General features: G+C 58.0%; 2 pseudogenes; both read left to right on the top strand.

Annotated features, from left to right (window-relative positions):
- Window positions 1–312: 312 nt before the first annotated feature.
- Window positions 313–2799, top strand: LOC143166247 (protocadherin gamma-A10 pseudogene; annotated as a pseudogene).
- Window positions 2800–3332: 533 nt separating this feature from the next.
- On the top strand, window positions 3333–17817 carry LOC143166246 (protocadherin gamma-B5 pseudogene; annotated as a pseudogene).
- The last annotated feature ends 573 nt before the right edge of the window (window positions 17818–18390 follow it).

The following is an 18390-nucleotide window of genomic DNA, read 5'->3' as shown; positions in this document are numbered from 1 at the left end:
GCAGTGCCGGGAGGAGGCTGCGGGCGCCGCTGTTGACCGAGGAGGAGCGAGAGGAAGGCCGGAGCGCTGCAGGCAGCCCCGCCCGCTGCGGCCCGGCTGGCTCGCTGGCTGGCTGGCTGGCTCGGCGGCCGGGCGGTCTGCGAGCGTCCCCGCGGTGCGGAGCCGTGCTGCGGCGAGGCGGAGGGGCCGGCGGCAGCGCCCGGGAGCGGCGAGCCGGGGCCGGAGCCGGAGCGGGAGACGCAGCCGGATCGTTGGGCGGCGGCGGCGGGGAGCTGCCGGCGGTGGTGCGGCGCCGGCGGGGCCGCGGCGGAGATGGTCGCGGCGGGGAGGCGCTGTGGCCGGCGGGAGCGAGCCCTGCTGTGGTGCGTCCTGGCGGCGGCGTGGGAGGCGGCGTGGGGGCAGCTGCGCTACGCGGTTCCCGAGGAGATGCCGAAGGGCTCGTTCGTGGGCGACGTGGCCAAGGACCTGGGGCTGGACCTGCCGGCGCCCCGCGACCGCGGCCTCCGCATCTTGGGCAGAGGTCGGACGCAGTATTTCGCTCTTCACGGGAAGACGGGACATTTGGTGACGGCGGAGAGGATAGACAGAGAGCAGCTGTGCCGGCTGGTGCAGCAATGCGTGCTGCGCTGTGAGGTGATAGTGGAGGGGGACATGAAGATTTACGGAATCGAAGTGGAGATCACGGACATTAACGACAACGCGCCCAGCTTCCGAGAGGCAGAAACGGAGCTGAGAATGAGCGAGATGACCGCCCCGGGGTGGCGGTTTCCCCTGGCCGAGGCTCACGACCCGGACGCGGGACGGAATTCGGTGCAGAGCTACGAGCTGAGCGGCGACGAGCACTTCTCGCTGGCCGTGCAGGCGGGCCCCGGCGGGGACCAGCGTCCCGAGCTGGTGCTGGCGAAGGCGCTGGACCGGGAGGCGGCGGCGTTTCACGAGCTGGTGCTGAGGGCGAGCGACGGCGGGGAGCCGGCGCGGACGGGCACGGCGCGGATCCGCGTGGCGGTGCTGGACGCGAACGACAACGCGCCCGTGTTCAGCCAGGCGGAGTACACGGTGCGTGTGCCGGAGGACGTGCCCGTGGGCTCCGCCCTCGTCACCCTCACGGCCACCGACGCCGACGAGGGGCTGAACGGCGACGTGAAATACTCGCTGAAGAAAGCCACGGACATGGCATCGCAGATTTTCCAGCTGGAGGCCGGGACGGGAGCGATCACGCTGCTGCGGAGCCTGGACTTCGAGGAAGGCGACTCCTACGAGCTGGAGGTGCAGGCACATGATGGCGGGGCCCTTTTCGACACGGCGAAAGTCGCGATCGCGGTGACAGACGTGAACGACAACGCGCCCGAACTGACAGTGACTTCCCAGCTGAGCGCGATCTCTGAGGACGCGCCGCCGGGGACGGTGGTGGCCCTGCTGCACGTGCAGGACCGGGACTCGGGGGCGAACGGCGAGGTGCGGTGCAGCATCGGCGAGAGCCTCCCGTTCCGGCTGGAGAAGTCCTTCGCGGAGTACTACCGCGTGGTGACGGCGAGGGAGCTGGACCGGGAGGAGGTGGCGGAGTACAACGTGACGGTGCGGGCGGCGGACGGCGGGTCGCCGGCGCTGTGGAGCAGCGCGGTGCTGGCGCTGCGGGTGCTGGACGTGAACGACAACGCGCCGGTGTTCGCGGAGGCGCGCTACAGCGCCCGTGTGCCCGAGAACAACGCGGCGGGCGCGCTGGTGCTGACGGTGCGGGCGGCGGACGCGGACTGGGGGCAGAACGCGCGCGTGCGGTACCGGCTGTCGGAGGGGCGGGTGCGGGGCGCGCCGCTCTCGTCCTACGTGTCGGTGCAGGCGGAGACGGGCGCGCTGTACGCGCTGCGCTCCTTCGACTACGAGGAGGTGCGCGAGGTGGGGCTGTGGGTGCGGGCGGAGGACGGCGGCGCGCCGGCGCTGAGCAGCAACGTGTCGGTGCGGCTCGTGATCGTGGACGAGAACGACAACGCGCCGCAGGTGCTGTACCCGCCGGCGGCGGCGGCGGCGGCGGCGCCGGGCGCGGGCTGGTCGGGCGTGGAGCTGGCGCCGCGCTCGGCGGAGCCCGGGGCGCTGGTGGCCAAGGTGGTGGCGGTGGACGCGGACGCGGGTCAGAACGCGTGGCTGTCGTACGAGCTGGCCAAGGCGACGGAGCCGGGGCTGTTCCGCGTGGGGCTGCACAGCGGCGAGGTGCGGACGGCGCGCTTCCCGCTGGCCCGCGACGCGGCGCGGCAGAGCCTGGTGGTGGTGGTGAAGGACCACGGGCGGCCGGCGCTGTCGGCCACGGCCACGCTGACGGTGGTGCTGGCCGAGAGCGTGGCCGAGCTGCTGTCGGAGCTGGGCAGCGCGGCGGCGGCGCCGGGCGAGCCGGCCGGCAGCCTGACGCGGTGGCTGGTGGTGGCCGTGGCGGCCGTGTCCTGCCTCTTCCTCGCCTTCCTGCTGCTGCTGCTGGCGCTGCGCCTGCGGCGCTGGCGCCGCTCGCAGCTGCTGGCGGCGGGCAGCGGCGCCTTGCGCGGCGTGCCGGCCTCGCACTTCGTGGGCATCGACGGCGTCCGCGCCTTCCTGCGCTCCTACTCGCACGAGGTGTCGCTCACCGCCGACTCGCGCAAGAGCCAGCTCCGCTTGTCGGCCGGCAGCTGCTGCGACACCCTCCCGGCCCGCCCGCCGCCCGACGAGCCCGCGCCGCTGCTCGGGGAGGACCCTGCCGGCGCCCGCCGCGCGGACCCCGCCGCTCCCCCGGTGAGTTCCTCTGACCAGGCTCCCCTGCCTTTCCTTTCTCCGTAGCCTGGGTTGTTTTTCTCTTCCCGTTACCTCTCCTCCGTGCGTGCAGGTGAGGCGAGGCGTAGCTGCGTGGGCAGAGGCTCTGTGTGTTGGCGCCTATTGCTCATTTAGGGCATTTGCTGGAGTTTTCATCAGCCTTATAGGTGGTGTGGGAGGTGGGAGAAGCGAGGCTACGGTGGTGTGCTGTCCTTTTCCTGGTGGGGGAAGTAGATGAGAAGTGGATGTAAACGTAGCAGAAGAGGCGCATCGACGTCTGTATCATCTCTGCGGTTTCAAACCTCTCAGAAAATGCACCGCTCCTCCTCCTGGTAGACATCCAGGGCCTGACCGTGGTACACGTTACAGGGAAGTGGTCTGGGGAAGCGGTCTCTTGCGGAGAAGAAGTTCTTGCAAATTACGAGGGTTAAAGAGCCCCACGCAAGCGGTGAGGGGTTGGAGATGAGAATTGTGGGAGCTGGTCGTGGGGGGCTGTTGAATTACGGAAGAGATACGGTTTGCTCCTTTCCCTGTTCAGTGCCCAGCTGTAGTTTCACGCAATGCGAGTTTCACCTTCCCAGGTAAGTTTGGCCTGAGACACGTTGTTCCGGCTGTACTGGGAGCCCTGCGAGGCGCTTCCTGTGTGTTTGCAGGTTGTTGTGATGTTCTTAATTAACAGCCGAATTATGTACTTATGAGAAGTGCCATAATGGGAGCTTTGGGAGGAGCCAGCAGTGTTTTCATTACCTACTAAACACCTTCATGACGCATCTACTCTAAGTGCCATCACCTAGAAGAGTATGTTACGCTCCTTCTGGTTTTGCATGTTTTTGCTTCTTGCCTTGCTCGTTTTCATAGGAAACACTTTCACAGACGTGTCTCCTCAAATTGTTACTGGAGGAAATGTTCTTGCTTGCCAAATACACACGGTAAGAAGTCATACGTTATTCGTGGTAAAGGAGACGTCGTCTGTGCAACTTTTCTTTGGGTGGAGTCTATCTGGAAATGATGCAGGTCAAGGACCACGGTGCGATCTGTGCAGGGTTTGAGGAGAGTCTTGGGGGTGCTGTGTGTGAGGAGGTAGCGGTGGAGACATGGCATGTGTTTTGTGGGTTCCCAGGGCTTCTTGCTGGCCTTCTGGAAATGAGCCTGAAGGTGTCATATTTTTGGGTATCACCTTGCTCGGACTCCGACTGGAGAAGTTGTGGGTTCATCAGTTTGCTTTCCTATTGCGTGCTGTTCCCTGGGAAGGGTACTTAAATTCTTGCCTTGCTTGTCATGATGAGGTCAAGGTGGGCCTCCGTGTGTCTGATACTGTGTCTGAAAGTGTCACTAGTGCTCATCAGTGCTCTTGCTTGTCACAGACCCATGGTGAGAAGTCAGTGCAAGATCAGCAAGAGAGGCTGGCGTCGAAGCAGGAAAAAAGGGGGTTGTACGCTCCGTCTGGCTGGGCGGTGCTTTAATATTAATTAATATTAATATAACGGCTCTTGCTCCTATGAAGTAACGGCTGATGTTTTGTCGGTATTAAAATTGGTGGGAGTGTAGGAGACGGGAGGGTATTTTTGTCAGGAATTTCTGGGTTTGGGGCTTGTTATTTGAAGCATGGCTGAGGAAGTTGCTCATTTTAGGCACTGTCATGTTGGATACAGCTTTTCCTGTGAACGGTAGTTATTGGGCGTAGACACAAACATTGCATTAACGGTTGCAGAGTCACATATCTTTTGCATTGCCCATGTGCTGAGGAAGAACGACGGTGTCTTTGAGCTGATGCTGTCGACTGAGTCTTTACGTGAGCTGCATATTGCTTCTGGCCTTCAGAACACTTTACGTTTCTTCAAATGAGTGTGATGAGCAGAGAAGTCTCTATGCATGCATCCGTGTTGTGAGCCTTGTTCTCCGTAAGGAGAAGCTGTGTGTGAAACACTTCTTTCAGTGACGTCTGTCTGCAAAGTTAGCCTCCCTGCTGCGTGATGTTTGAGCACGCCGAAGCATTCTGTCTGCACGGAGACAGGGCAGGTGGAAGAGTTTGCTGTGGTATAGTAGGAAATGTGTAAAAGGTAGGTGTCAATGTTTGGTTTCTCCTAGTTGTTGTGTGGGTCCCATAGTTGTGGTTAATATTACCAGGCTGGGGGAGCCGTTTCCATCCCTACCTTGAAGGTGTTCAGCTGCCAAGACAAAGACATTGATACACTTCCATATCCCTAAAATGTCACCGAATGACATGCTTTTTTGCCTGTGTCCGCTATAGGGCCAATATATTGGGTATTGTCCGTGGTGCAGGTAAAGGCCGTGAATGCAGAGCAAGGAGGGAGAGAGGCTGGCTTCCAACTATGCAAATGGGTGGTTCAACGTGGTTTTGGCTGAGCAATGGTTTGATTTCACACCTGGTGCCAAGGCCTGTGCCATTGATGCGATGATCGTAGATTAACTTTCCTAAAAGGCAATGGTAGTCCTCCTATCACGAAGTATTAGTGCAATAACTGTGCATGTAGAACGATGATGCATGTGCAGAACGCCTCGTAATTGCCATGAATTGGTCAAAGAACACAGTGCACGTTGTGAAGGGTTGGAGGTGCGAGTCGTGGGAGCTGTTCGTGAGGGGCTGTTGAAGGACACAAGAGCTATAGTTCTCTCCTTTCCCCGATTAATGCCCAGCTGTAGGATCATGCAACGTGAGGTCTGGCTTCCCAAGTAAGTTTGGCCTAAGACATGTCACTCCAGCTCTACTGGGAGCCCTGGGAGGTTCCTCCTGTGTGTTTGCAGGTTGTCCTCAATTCTTAACTAGCAGCTTGATTGTGTGCTTATGACAAATGCCATCATGGGAGCTTTGGGAAGAGCAAACCGTGTATCCACTGCCTACGAAACACCTGAACTGTGTACCTACTCTAAGTGCCATACTCTAGAAGGGTATGTTCTGATGCCTTCCTTCACACCTGCAGGTGTGAAGTTCTTGCCTTGCTCGTTGTAATGCTCGGAAGGGGGGCCGTTGTCTCTGATAATGTGTGGAAGATCACATCTGTTACACGGTTTGTCTGGCTGTCCCGTACGCGCCTTTCATGTTTACAGCTGTAAAGAGAAAGGCTTTCGTAGACGTGTTTCCTTAAAACGTTACTGGAAGAAATGCTCTTGCTTGTCACAGACACGCGGTGAGAAGTCAAACGTTATCCATGGTAAGGAGAAGTTGTCTGTGCAGCTTTTCTTTTGACGGAGTCTATCTGCAAATCATGAAAATCATTGACAAGCATGCAAGCTGTGAAGGGCTGGAGGGGTCTCTGTCTTGGGGGCGCTGTGTGTGAGGAGTTACTGGTGGAGACAAGGCACGTGTCTTGTTAATGCCCAGGGCTCGTTGCTGGAATACATAAAGTGAGTCTGAAGGTGTCTTATTTTTGGCTATCACACTGCTCAGATTCCAGCTGGCCAAGCTGTGGGTTCATCAGTTTGCTTTCCTGTTGCATGCTGCTTCGCGTCAATGGCGGTTCTTGAGCATGGACGTACAATTTACGTTGAGATTTGAGAGTCGTGTATCTTCCAAGTTGCCCAAAGTGTTGAAGAAGGATGATGGTGTCTTTGAGTTGATACTTTGGTGACCGGGCCTTTGTCGGAGCTGCATATCGCTTATGCACCTGAGACCATTTTACGTTTCTTTGAGGTAGTGTGCGAGCAGAGAAATGTCTTTGCATGCATCCGTGTGGTGATCCTTGTTCTGAGAGGAGGCGAAGCTGTGCGTGCAACTTTTCTTTCAGTGGTGTCTGTCTGCAAACGTAGCTTTCCTGTTGCGTAACGTTTGGGCAGGGTGAAAAATTCTGTCTGTCCAGAGACGGGGCAGGGGAGAAAGTTTGCTGTGGTATAATTTGAAATGTCTGCAAGAACATTTAGGTGTCAAGGTTCAGTTTGTCCTAGTTGTTATATGGGTCCCACAGTTGTGGTTCTGTGCATTTTCCCTTTCTTATTGTCCAAAGAAATTGCGTTGAGGATCCGTGGCTGTGGTCTTTGGTGTGAGCTCCTGTGTGAGTCTCCTGTGGACTTGTTACCAACGAGATACCCTTCTTGTGTACCTTCTAGAGCTGACATAATCTGAAACGTCAAGCTGTGATGCCTTCACTTCCGTAGGTTTCCCATTCTTGCCGCCTTTGTTGTCCAGGTCTAAGGTGGGGCCTCATTGTGGCTGGTGACCCTTGAAACCTTAAAAGATGTTTTGTAACTGTTGGGCTGGGGAAGCAGTTTCCGTCTGTTGTGGTTTAACCTCAGCCGGCAACTAAGCAACACCCAGCCGCTTGCTCATTCCCCCTCCAGTGGGATGGGGAAGAGAATTGGAAGGGTAAAAGTGAGAAAACTTGTGGGTTGAGATAAAGATAGTTTAATAGGGAAAGCAAAAGCTGCGCACGCAAGCAAAGCGAAACAAGGAATTCATTCACTACTTCCCATGGGCAGGCAGGTGTTCAGCCATCTTGAGGAAAGCAGGGCTCCATCACGCGTAATGGTTATTTGGTAAGACAAACGCCATCACTCCGAACGTCCCCCCCTTCCTTCTTCTTCCCCCAGCTTAATATACTGAGCATGACGTCACATGGTATGGAATATCCCTTTGGGCAGTTAGGGTCAGCTGTTCTGGCTGTGCCCCCCTCCCAGCCCCCCGTGCACCTCCAGCCCTCCCAGTCGGCAGAGCATGAGAAGCTGAAAAGTCCTTCACTAGTGTAAGAACTACCCAGCAAAAAATAAAACATCGGTGTGTTATTAACTTTGTTCTCGTCCTAAATCCAAACCACAGCACTGTTCCAGCTACTAGGAAGGAGATTAACTCTATCCCTGCTGAAACCAGCACACCATCCCTACCTTGAAGGTGTTCAGCTGCCAAGAGAAAGACATGGATACACTTCTCTATCCCTAAAATGTCACCGAATGAAATGCTCTTTCCCATGTGGCTGATGCACAGTCAAAATATTGGGTATTGTCCGTGGTGCAACTAAAGGGCTTCATACCTGTGGGAGATGAGCAGGCCACATGAGCTGCTGACTATTTCTTCAACTGAAGCCCCCTGCTATGTTGTCCAGAGCAAGACTTTAGGGCCGCACTTGTGCTTGAGACCTCAGTGACTCCCAGGTGCTCTCAGGGATGAATTTCAACACCCGCAGTGAAGACCAAGAAGACTTCCCAGTGAGTTTCTCTGACAACACTTTCTCTTTGAAAGCTTCCTTGCCTTGCTTGTCTGAGTTATGTTTTTGCTTTTCGTTACCTGGTCTCATACGTCTGTAGCTTTACAGGTGTTTATCAGCATCACTTCGCTTAGCAATGCGCCATGTGGTAGTGCCTCTTGGTCTTGCTGCAGCGGGTGTGAAGGGCAGGAGATGTGAGGGTATCTTTGTGTTCTGTTATTGTTGGGGGGAATAGATGTAAACACGACCTTAGTAGAAGTCGCACCTCTGTGGAACAGTGCGTGTGATAAAAGAGGGGAGGAGGTTCCCCCTAAACCGTGAGTCTGATGACCCATTCTCTGCTGGACGACGGCTCTGCTTTTATTTTGGCCGTTTATCATTCGTGTGCTTTAGAACCCTTCTTTTTCTTCTGAGACTGCTCTTGAGCAGAGAAATGTACCTCCCTTCTTGGTGTGATGGTAGTGCATGATCCTCCCACGATGTGTTTTTGGCAGTTGTGAGCAGGTGAGAAGCAAACCCGCAAGGTGTGTAGGGTTGGAGAGAAGACAGGGGAGCTCGGGGGTGGGGGGCTATAGAAGAACAGCTGGTCATTTCCTTGCTTGCCATAGTTAACACAAGCGTGTGCCTAATGGAGTACCATGGAATTTGAGTTGCTTCTGCTCAATAAGTTTGGCCTCAGAAATGCTATTCCACCCGATCCCTTCATTCCTGTATGTTTCTAACTCTTGCCTTGCTTGTTGTCATGAGCTACGGCTCGGCCTCGGGGTGTCTGATCAAATGTGGAAGGTCCCATCTGTTGCAGTTGTCTGCGTGCAGGTGCAGTTCCCGTACACACCTTTGATGTTGACAGCTGTAAAGAGGAAGGCTTTCACAGGCAGACGTGTGCTCCCAGGGGCACACTTGTCTGTAGCGAAAGAAAGCAAGACCATCTCTACCGCAGTCCTCAAAGTGCAGAGTGGCAACCGCGCCCCGCCAAGGTTTCCATGAAGAGACGGGGGCTGAGTGGGAGAACGCGTGCAGGGTGTCCCCCCGACAGTCCCCCATAACATGCTGGCCACTCAGTTGGAGAGAGGTGGGTTTGACAGGTGGGCTCTTAGATGGATGAGGAAGTGTCTGGACAGCTGCGTCCAAAGAGTTATAGTCAATGGCTCAATGTCCAAGTGGAAACCAGTAACATGTGGTGTCCCTCGAGGGTCCGCACCAGGGCCAGTACTATTTAGTATCTTCATAGAGTGTGGGAATGAGTGCACCCTCAACGAGGTTGCAGAGGACACCAAGCTGAGTGGTGCCGTTGATTCACTGGAGGCAAGGGATGCCATCCAGAGCGACCTTGCAAGGCTGGAGAAGTGGGGCCATGAATTTCAACAAGGTCCTGTGCCTGGTTTGGGTGGACAAATGGGACATGAGCTGGCAACGAGCGCTTGCTGCCAGGAAACACAGTCATATCCTGGGCTGCGTAACAAGAAGCGTGGTGGTTGTCTCCCTCTGCTCCGCTTTCATGAGACCCCACCTGGAGTACTGCGTGCAGCTCTGGGGCCCACACTACAAGAAGGATATCGACTCTTGGGTACGTGAGCATCTACTTCACGGACTTTTACAACCAGGTTCTCTACCCGGGCAGCAATATCTTGCCACAATGCGGCAGCCCAGATGGGTTTGCCTCTGCGCTGCCAATTGCTCCACTTCCATTGCTGTAACCACCCCCACAGGGCATTTGCCACCGTCCATGAGTCAGCATAGAGAGAGAGCACTGGCCACTTTTCTCGGTCAGCAGTGTCTAAAGCCAGCTGGATGGCCTTTACTTCTGCAAATTCACCTTCTCCTTCAGCAGTTTCTACAACTTGTCTCATGGGACTCCATACAGCCGCTTTCCACCTCCGATGCTTTCCCACAAGACGACAGGACCCATCAGTGAACAGAGCATATTGTTTCTCATTTGCTGGTAGTTTATTATACAGTGGGGCCTCCTCAGCACGCGTCACCTCCTCCTCTGGCGATATTCCAAAATCTTTGCCTTCTGGCCAATCCATGATCACTTCCAAGATTCCTGGGCGACTGGGGTTCCTATTCGAGCCCGTTGTGTGGTCAGTGCGACCCACTTACTCCACGTAGCATCAGTTGCATGATGCGTACAGGGGACCCTCCCTTTGAACTTCCAGCCCAGCACCGGCCGTCGGGGTGCCAGGAGGAGCTGTGCTTCAGTACCAGTGACTTCCGAAGCAGCTGAAACCCCTTCATATGCTGCCAGTATGTCTCTTTCAGTTGGAGTATAGCGGGCCTCGGATCCTCTGTATCCCCGACTCCAAAACCCCAGGGGTCGACCTCGAGTCTCCCCTGGTGCTTTCTGCCAGAGCCTCCAGGTAGGGCCATTCTCCCTGGCTGCGGTGGAGAGCACATTTTTTACATCTTGTCCTGCCCGGACTGGCCCCAGGGCTACTGCATGAACTGTCTCCTCTTTGATTTGTTCAGAAGCTTGTCGTTGCTCAGGGCCCCATTTGAAATGGTTCTTCTTCCGGGTCACTTGATAGAGGGGGTTTACGATCAGACTGTAATTTGGAATATGCATTCTCCAAAACCCACAACGCCTAAGCAAGCTTGTGTTTCCTTTTTGCTTGTTGGTGGAGGCGTGGCTGTTATTTTGTTGATCACATCCATTGGGATCTGACAACGTCCATCTTGCCATTTTATTCCTCAAAACTGGATCTCCTGTGCAGGTCCCTTCACCTTGCTTTGTTTGATGGCAAAACCGCCTTTCAGAAGGATTTGGACTCTTTTCTTCCCTCTTTGAAAAACTTCTCCTGCTGTGTTGCCCCACACAATGATGTCATCAATGTGTTGCAGGTGTTGTGGAGCCTCACCCTGTTCCAGTGCAGTCTGGATCAGTCCATGGCAAATGGCTGTGTTTCGAGCCCTGGGGCAGTCGGTTCCAGGTGTACTGGACGCCCCTCCAAGTGAAAGCAAACTGTGGCCTGCACTCTGCTGCCAAAGGGATTGAGAAAAACGCCTTAGCGATATCACTTGTGGCATACCGCTTGGCTGCCTTTGACTCCAGTTGGTATTGAAGTTCAGGCATGTCCGGCACAGCAGCACTCAGCAGTGGCATGACTTTGTTACAGGCCACAATAGTCTGCTGTTAGTCTCCACTCTCCATTAGCCTTTTGCACTGGCCATATGGGACTGTTAAAGGGTGAGCGAGTCTTGCTGATCACTCCGTGGCTCTCCAGTTGAAGAATCAGGTTATGGATGGGAATCAGGCAGACTCGGTTGGTGCGATATTGGCACCGGTGCAGTGTGGTGGTAGCGATTGGCACCTGTTGGTCTTCGACCTTCAGCAACCCCAGAAGAGAAGGGTCCTTTGAGAGACCAGGCAAGGTAGACAGCAGTTTAATGTCTTCCGCCTCCAAGGCAGCTATACCAAAAGCCCACCGGTACCCTTCTGGGTCCTGGAAATACCCTCTCCTGAGGCAGTCTATGCCAAGGGTGCACGGAGCCCCTGGGCCAGTCACAATGGGGTGCTTCTGCCACTCACTCCCAGTTAGACTCACTTCGGCTTCCAATACAGTTAGCTGTTGGCGTCCCCCCGTCACCCCAGAAATACAGATGGGTTCTGCCCCCGTATAGCTTGATGGCATTAGGGTACACTGTGCACCGGTGTCTGCTAGAGCCTTATACACCAGTGGGTCCGATGTGCCAGGCCACCGAATCCACACAGTCCAGTAAACCCGGTTGTCCCTTTCCTCCACCTGGCTGGAGGCAGGGCCCCTCTAGTCCTCGTCATAGTATTCGTTTCTCAGTTCCTGTAAATACGAGTCAGAAGTCTCTTCATTAAGAGCAGAAGTAAGATGGGTCCTTCTACTCTGCCTGGGGAACTGCCCGCTGGAAACTGGAGCAGCAATTTTCCTGGAAGAACCCCCTTTTGTGATTGCTTTTCCTTGCAACTCACGTACCCGTGCCTCTAGGGCTGAGGTGGGCTTTCCATCCCACTTTCTCATGTCCTCTCCGTCGTCACGCAGGTAAAACCATAGGGTGCCCTGTGGTGTGTACCCTTTATAGCCTCTCTCTTGAGCAAAAGAACGCTGACTCCTAATAGCCGAGATACTGGTCCGTACAGGTGGGGAGTAGGACCTACCCTCTTCAAGTTGCTGGAGCTTCCGGGACAGTTTCTCCACAGCCAAGACGAGGGAGGAAGAGAGACTTTCTTCATATTGCCGGAGTTAACCAGCCAATTCATGCACTGTTTGTCCCTCTCCGTCTTTCCAGGCCATCACTGCCAATGACTTGGCATACGACAATGGTGCGCTCCTTACAAACTTCTGCCACATGGGTCGTGTGCACTTGACTTCATCTGGATCTTTGCATAGCTGCTTGTTTTTCAGGTCACCATAAACCACCTCCAGCACAGCTAATTCCCTCAGGTACTGGATACCCCTCTCCATGGTGGTCCACTAGCCTGGATGACATATGACATCTTCCTTGAAGGAATACCTTTCCCTGAGTTATAGTCAATGGCTCAATGTCCAAGTGGAAACCAGTAACGTGTGGTGTCCCTCGAGGGTCCGCACCAGGGCCAGTACTATTTAGTATCTTCATAGAGTGTGGGAATGAGTGCACCCTCAATGAGTTTGCAGAGGACACCAAGCTGAGTGGTGCTGTTAATTTGCTGGAGGCAAGGGATGCCATCCAGAGCGACCTTGCAAGGCTGGAGAAGTGGGACCGTGCGAACCTCATGAAGTTCAACAAGGCCAAGTTCAAGGTCCTGCACCTGGTTTGGGGCAGTCCCCAGTTTCAGTGCAGACTGTGGGATGAATGGGTTGAGAGCAGCCCTGTGGAGAAGGACTTGGGGGTAGTGGTGGGTGACAAATGGGACATGAGCTGGCAATGAGCGCTTGCTGCCAGGAAACCCAATTGTCTCCTGGCCTGGGTAACAAGTAGCGTGGTGGTTCTCTCCCTCTGCTCCGCTTTCATGAGACCCCACCTGGAGTACTGCGTGCAGCTCTGGGGCCCACACTAAAAGAAGGATATGGAGCAGAGTTAGAGTAGGTCCAGAGGAGGACCATGAAACTGGTCAAAGGTCTGGAACACCTCTGCTATGAAGCAGGGCTGAGAGAGTTGAGGTTTTTCAGCCTGGAGACGAGAAGGCTCTGGGGAGGCCTTAGTGAGCCTTTTCAAGATATAAGGGGGGCTTATAAGAAAGAGTTTTTACCAGGGCCTGTCGTGACAGGACAAGGGGCAATGGTTTTAAACTGAGCGAGGCTAGGTTTTGATTGGACTTAAAGAAGAAATGTTTTATGATGAGGGTGGTGAGACACTGGAACACACTGTCCAGAGAAGTTGTGTATGCGCCACCATTGGGAGTGCTCAAGGTCAAGTTGGACGGGGCTTTGAGCAATCTGGTCCTTTGAAGGGTGTCCCTGCCTTTGTCAGAGGGGTGGATTCGATGGTCTTTAAAGGTCCCTTCTAGCCTAAACCTTTCTATGATTCTATGAAAGACTTGACCTGGCTTTCCCCATCAGATATGGAGACGTAACAGAAGGAACTTGTTTTGTGAATCAGAAACAAATTAATGAAGGGTGTTCTGTGATCTCAGCAGAGAGCTCTACACATTACCTTTGGGGTGATACGTTTCTCAGTGCGATTGTTCTGCTCCCTACAAGGAAAATCAACGGTGGGACAAACATCAGAGACACAAGAGAGTAAAAGGAAGAACCGCAGGGAAGACGGAAACCCTTGGCAGGTCTGGCATGACAGGACTGCAATGACTTTTGCTTCATTCTGTTTCTGATGGCTTATTGATTACCCCAAATGAATATTTACTGCCGACCATTCATTGCGACTCCAGGAGATGCCCTAAAAGTACCCGACAGCGTATCTCAGGTTTAAACCCTTTGGAGTGGCGTTAAGCAAGTGCTTCTGCGCCTCCTGATTGTAGTAAAAGAGAGACGCCAAGGGTGGGCGCAGCCACTCAGCCCCGGTCAAAAGCCCGGGCCCCTGCGAGCGCGGCCATGAGGCGGCTGCGGTGGCGTCGCGGCGCCTCCGGGTGCCGCTGTTGGCCGACGCGGAGCGGCGCCGGAGCCGCAGCCGGCGCCGGAGGCGGAGCCGGAGGCGGAGGCGGCGCAGCGTCGTGCCCCCGCAGGCTGCTGGCTCGCACGGCGCCGGCCAGAGCGGCAGCGGCACGGGCAGCAGAGGCGAGAGGCGTCGCGGCGCGGGGAGCGGCGGCGGCGTCCGAGGCGGCGGCGAGCTCGCTGCCCTTCGGCCGCCCCTGCGCTCGCTGCGGAGAGCGGCCGGGAGGGAGGGAGGGCAGCGGCAGGAGGGAGGAGCGCGGCGAGCGCCGCCGAGAATGGCGGGCAGGCAGCGGCAGAGCGGCCGGCGAGCGGCCGGGCGAGTGCTGCTGCCCGCTTTGCTGCTGTGCTTGTGCTGCCGGGCGGCGCCGGAGCGGATCCGCTACGCCATCCCCGAGGAGCTGGGCAGAGGCTCGCTGGTGGGGCCGCTGGCGCGGGACCTGGGGCTGAGCCCGGCGGACCTGCCGGCACGCAAGCTGCGGCTCAGCGCGGAGAAGCAATACTTCACGGTGAGCGGGGAGAGCGGGAACCTGTACGTGAGCGAGAGGCTGGACCGGGAGGAGATGTGCGGCGAGTCGGCGTCCTGCTCCGTCAGCTTCGAGGCGCTGGTGCAGAACCCGCTGAACGTTTTCCACGTCGAGGTGGCCATCCAGGACGTGAACGACAATTCCCCGGCCTTCAGCAAGGCTGCGCTGGACCTCGAGATCGTCGAGTTGACCCTTCCCGGGGCGCGTTTTCCGCTGGAGGTGGCCCGAGACGCGGACGTGGGCAGCAACGCGCTGCTGACTTACGAGCTCACTAGCAACCCGTCCTTCAGTCTGGCCGTGAAGGAGAGCCCGGGCGGGAGCAAGCAGCCGGAATTAGTGCTGGAGAGAGCGCTGGACCGCGAGAAGCAGAGCTCCTTTCAGCTGGTGCTGACGGCGGTGGATGGCGGGGACCCCGTGAGGTCCGGGACTGTGCAGGTTCGCGTCAACGTGTCGGACGCCAACGACAACGCGCCCGTGTTCAGTAAAAGCGTGTACGAGGCGCGAGTGCGGGAGAATGTGCCGGCGGGCTCGCCGGTGCTGCGGGTGCGAGCCACGGACGCGGACGCGGGCTCCAACGGGCGGGTCTCCTACTCCTTCGGCAACGTCCCGGACGGCGTCCGCGCGTTGTTCAGTGTGGACAGCGACAGCGGCGAGGTCAGGACGGCGGGGCCCCTGGATTTCGAGGAGAAGAGGACATACAGCTTCGGCCTGGAGGCGAGGGACGGCGGCGGGCTCACGGCTCACTGCGAAGTGCAGATAGACATCAGCGACGAGAACGACAACGCGCCCGAAATCACGATGTTGTCGGTGTCGAGCCCGGTGCCCGAGGACGCGCCGCCCGGCACGGTGGTGGCCCTGGTGAAAGTGCGGGACCGGGACTCCGGGGAGAACGGGCAGGTGTCGTGCGAGCTGCGGGGCGAGGCGCCGCTGTCGATCGTGGCGTCGTCGGGCGGCTCGTACAAGGTGGTGACGGCGAGCGCGCTGGACCGGGAGCAGGCGGCCGAGCACCGGGTGGCGGTGGTGGCCAGGGACCGGGGCAGCCCGGCGCTGTCCAGCCGCGCGGCGCTGGTGCTGGAGGTGTCGGACGTGAACGACAACGCGCCGGTGTTCGAGGAGGCCGCCTACAGCGCCTACGTGGCGGAGAACAACGCGGCGGGCGCGGCGGTGGTGCGCGTGCGCGCGCGGGACGCGGACGCGGGCGCCAACGGGCGCGTGAGCTACTGGCTGGCGGGCGGCAGCGCGGGCGCGGCGGGCGCGGCGCCGTACGTGTCGGTGGAGGCGCGGAGCGGCGCGGTGTACGCGCAGCGCTCCTTCGACTACGAGCAGTGCCGCGAGTTCGCGGTGGCGGTGCGGGCGCAGGACGGCGGGGCGCCGGCGCGGAGCTCGACGGCGACGGTGCGCGTCTTCGTGCTGGACCGCAACGACAACGCGCCGCGGGTGCTGTGGCCGGCGGCGGGCGCGGGCGCGGGGGCGGGGGCGGGGGCGGGGGCGTCGGGGTCGCCGTTCGAGGTGGTGCCGCGGTCGGCCGAGGCCGGGTACGTGGTGGCCAAGGTGGTGGCGGTGGACGCGGACGCGGGGCGCAACGCGTGGCTGTCGTACGAGCTGGTGCAGGCGCCGGAGCCGGCGCTGTTCCGCGTGGGGCTGCACAGCGGCGAGGTGCGGACGGCGCGGGCCGTGTCGGAGAGGGACGCGGCGAAGCAGCGGCTGGTGGTGGTGGTGAAGGACCACGGGCAGCCGGCGCTGTCGGCCACGGCCACGCTGCACGTGGTGCTGGCCGAGAGCTTGCAGGAGGCGCTGCCGGAGCTGAGCGAGCGGGCGGCGGGCGCCGACTCGCCGGCGGAGCTGCAGTTCTACCTGGTGCTGGCGCTGGCGCTCCTCTGCGCCCTGTTCCTGCTGAGCGTGGCGCTGGCCGTGCTGGCGCGGGTGCGCCGGGCCGGGCCGCCCGCCGTCCTGCGCTGCCTGGGCGCGCAGCGCTTCTCCGTGGCCGGCGCCGCCTTCCCGGCCGACTTCTGCGAGGGCACCTTGCCCTACTCCTACAACCTGTGCGTGGCGCCGGGCCGCGCCGTGGCCGAGGGCGCTTGGCTGCCGCCGCCGCCGCCGCCGCTGCCCAGCCTGCCCGCGGAGGAGCTTCTCGGCGGGGAGCCCTGCGGGAAGCGGAGCCCGAGCAGCAGCGCCGGCGCGGGAGAGCCGCCCGCGGACCCCGACGCACCGCAGGTCGGTACGCCCGCGCAGTCCTCGTCGCTCAGCCTTTCCTCACCTCACGCTGGCGGTAGCGGGCTCTTGGCTCGTCGCTTCTCTGCTTTGCCCGGTAGTGCCCATCTCTGTTCCCACGAACGAATGAAACGATCCCTTCTTTTGGCAGCTCCTTTGGCAGCACGCAGGGTGCGAAGCGGCGCTTCCTGCGTCGTCGGCTGTCAGACGGCTGGGCGCCGCGGGGAGGTCCTTGCCCTTCCACTTGTGCTGGGTGAAATGGTACAAGCTCGTGGGTGGGATGGGCTCTGCTGATGCTGGGCGTCCACAAGGCAAAACACCCCTGCCTTTTTCCCATTTCCCACTCAGAGCAGGTAGCCAGTGACGGCGCTTCTTGGTTCATGGCGCGTTCAGGTCCAGCTGAGCCGTTTTGTCTACAAAACTCGTGCTCTGTAAAATGGTATGCGTTAGTCATGGTTCTGCCGGATCCTTTCTGTGCCGACTGAGATCCTTGGGCCTTTCTGAGCCTCCACCCTCTTTCGCCTGGGTTTCCCCGGGGGGTGTGGGTGGCAAGTGCTGGTCCGTGTCTCCATGTGGGAATGAGAGCCGAGCAGGGTAAGGCCGTTCCATTCAGAGCAGGCAGTAGGCGACGGCACTTCTTGGTTCGTCGGCGGTCGCAGGTTGCGGGTCAGCTGAGAAGTTTGGACTGCGAAGCTTGTGTTGCCTGAAAGGGTAGTGAGGGTGAAGGCGGGTCCGTACTGCGTAAAAAGAGACGCGCTGATTCTACACTATGGGGTCGGGAAAATGGGGCTGACGCTTGGTGTTGGAGATTTCTCCTTCCTGAAAGGTGCGTGCTTTCTCCGTGAGAGGAGAAGTTACGGGTCGTTCCTCCCTGGTGAAGCAGGAGAGTGTCGCCCATCTGTTGGGGTAAGGCTGCTGCAGCAACGGTAGCCCGGGTGGGACGGGTTAATTCGTCCGGGCGTTGATTCTCTGTGCAGTTACTTCTCCTTTTTCTTTCTTCCACCCTGGGTGGTAGTTCCCTCTTTTTTACCGTTCCTGATCTGTCTTTCATAGGCAGGTGAAGGTGTCGACTGGGATCTCAAGAAAGAATAATACAGCCTTGTGTCTTTCAGAGCCTGTCTTCTTTTCCTTTTCCCTTTTCCCAAAGAGAGGTGCTCGGACCTAAACCGTGTATTTTAGAGCGTGCAGCTGTACTTGTCTTCTCCTGCCGTCCTACACTATTTTCTTGAAAAGGTGTCGTACCAACCTGAAGATTCGAAAATTAGATGAATAAGCATCGATCTTTTCACACAGTGATTTCTGAGAAAATGAAAGCCCCTTGCTGGTCGTTCAGGCCGCAGAGTTACTGGGATAAAACGTGTATAAACTCAGCCGAGCAGCTGAATCTGGCCAGGTTCCCTGCAGGTGGGTGCACCCGGGGTGGGTGGGAGAGAGTGTTTTTCGAGCAGCAGGGGAGCCTCCGCCTGTACTGTGCTCCCGGGAAGGTCTTCCAGGGAGAAAGCCCAGAGCGCGCGGCAGGTGCCTGAGCGGCCCCACCTCCTCAGGAGCTGTACGGGGTTGGGGGGCTTAGAGCGTCAGGTTGAGCTGACTGACCCCACCTTCTTCAGCCCTTAAATGTCTCATCTCAGCCCGTGCTGGTGGAGTAGTTAATTTAGACCGTGTTCC

This window comes from Aptenodytes patagonicus, chromosome 12, assembly GCF_965638725.1.
Source record: "Aptenodytes patagonicus chromosome 12, bAptPat1.pri.cur, whole genome shotgun sequence".
Classification (NCBI taxonomy): Eukaryota; Metazoa; Chordata; class Aves; order Sphenisciformes; family Spheniscidae; genus Aptenodytes; species Aptenodytes patagonicus.
The sequence above is the reverse complement of the archived record's forward strand: the minus strand, read 5'-3'. Positions and strand labels throughout refer to the sequence as shown.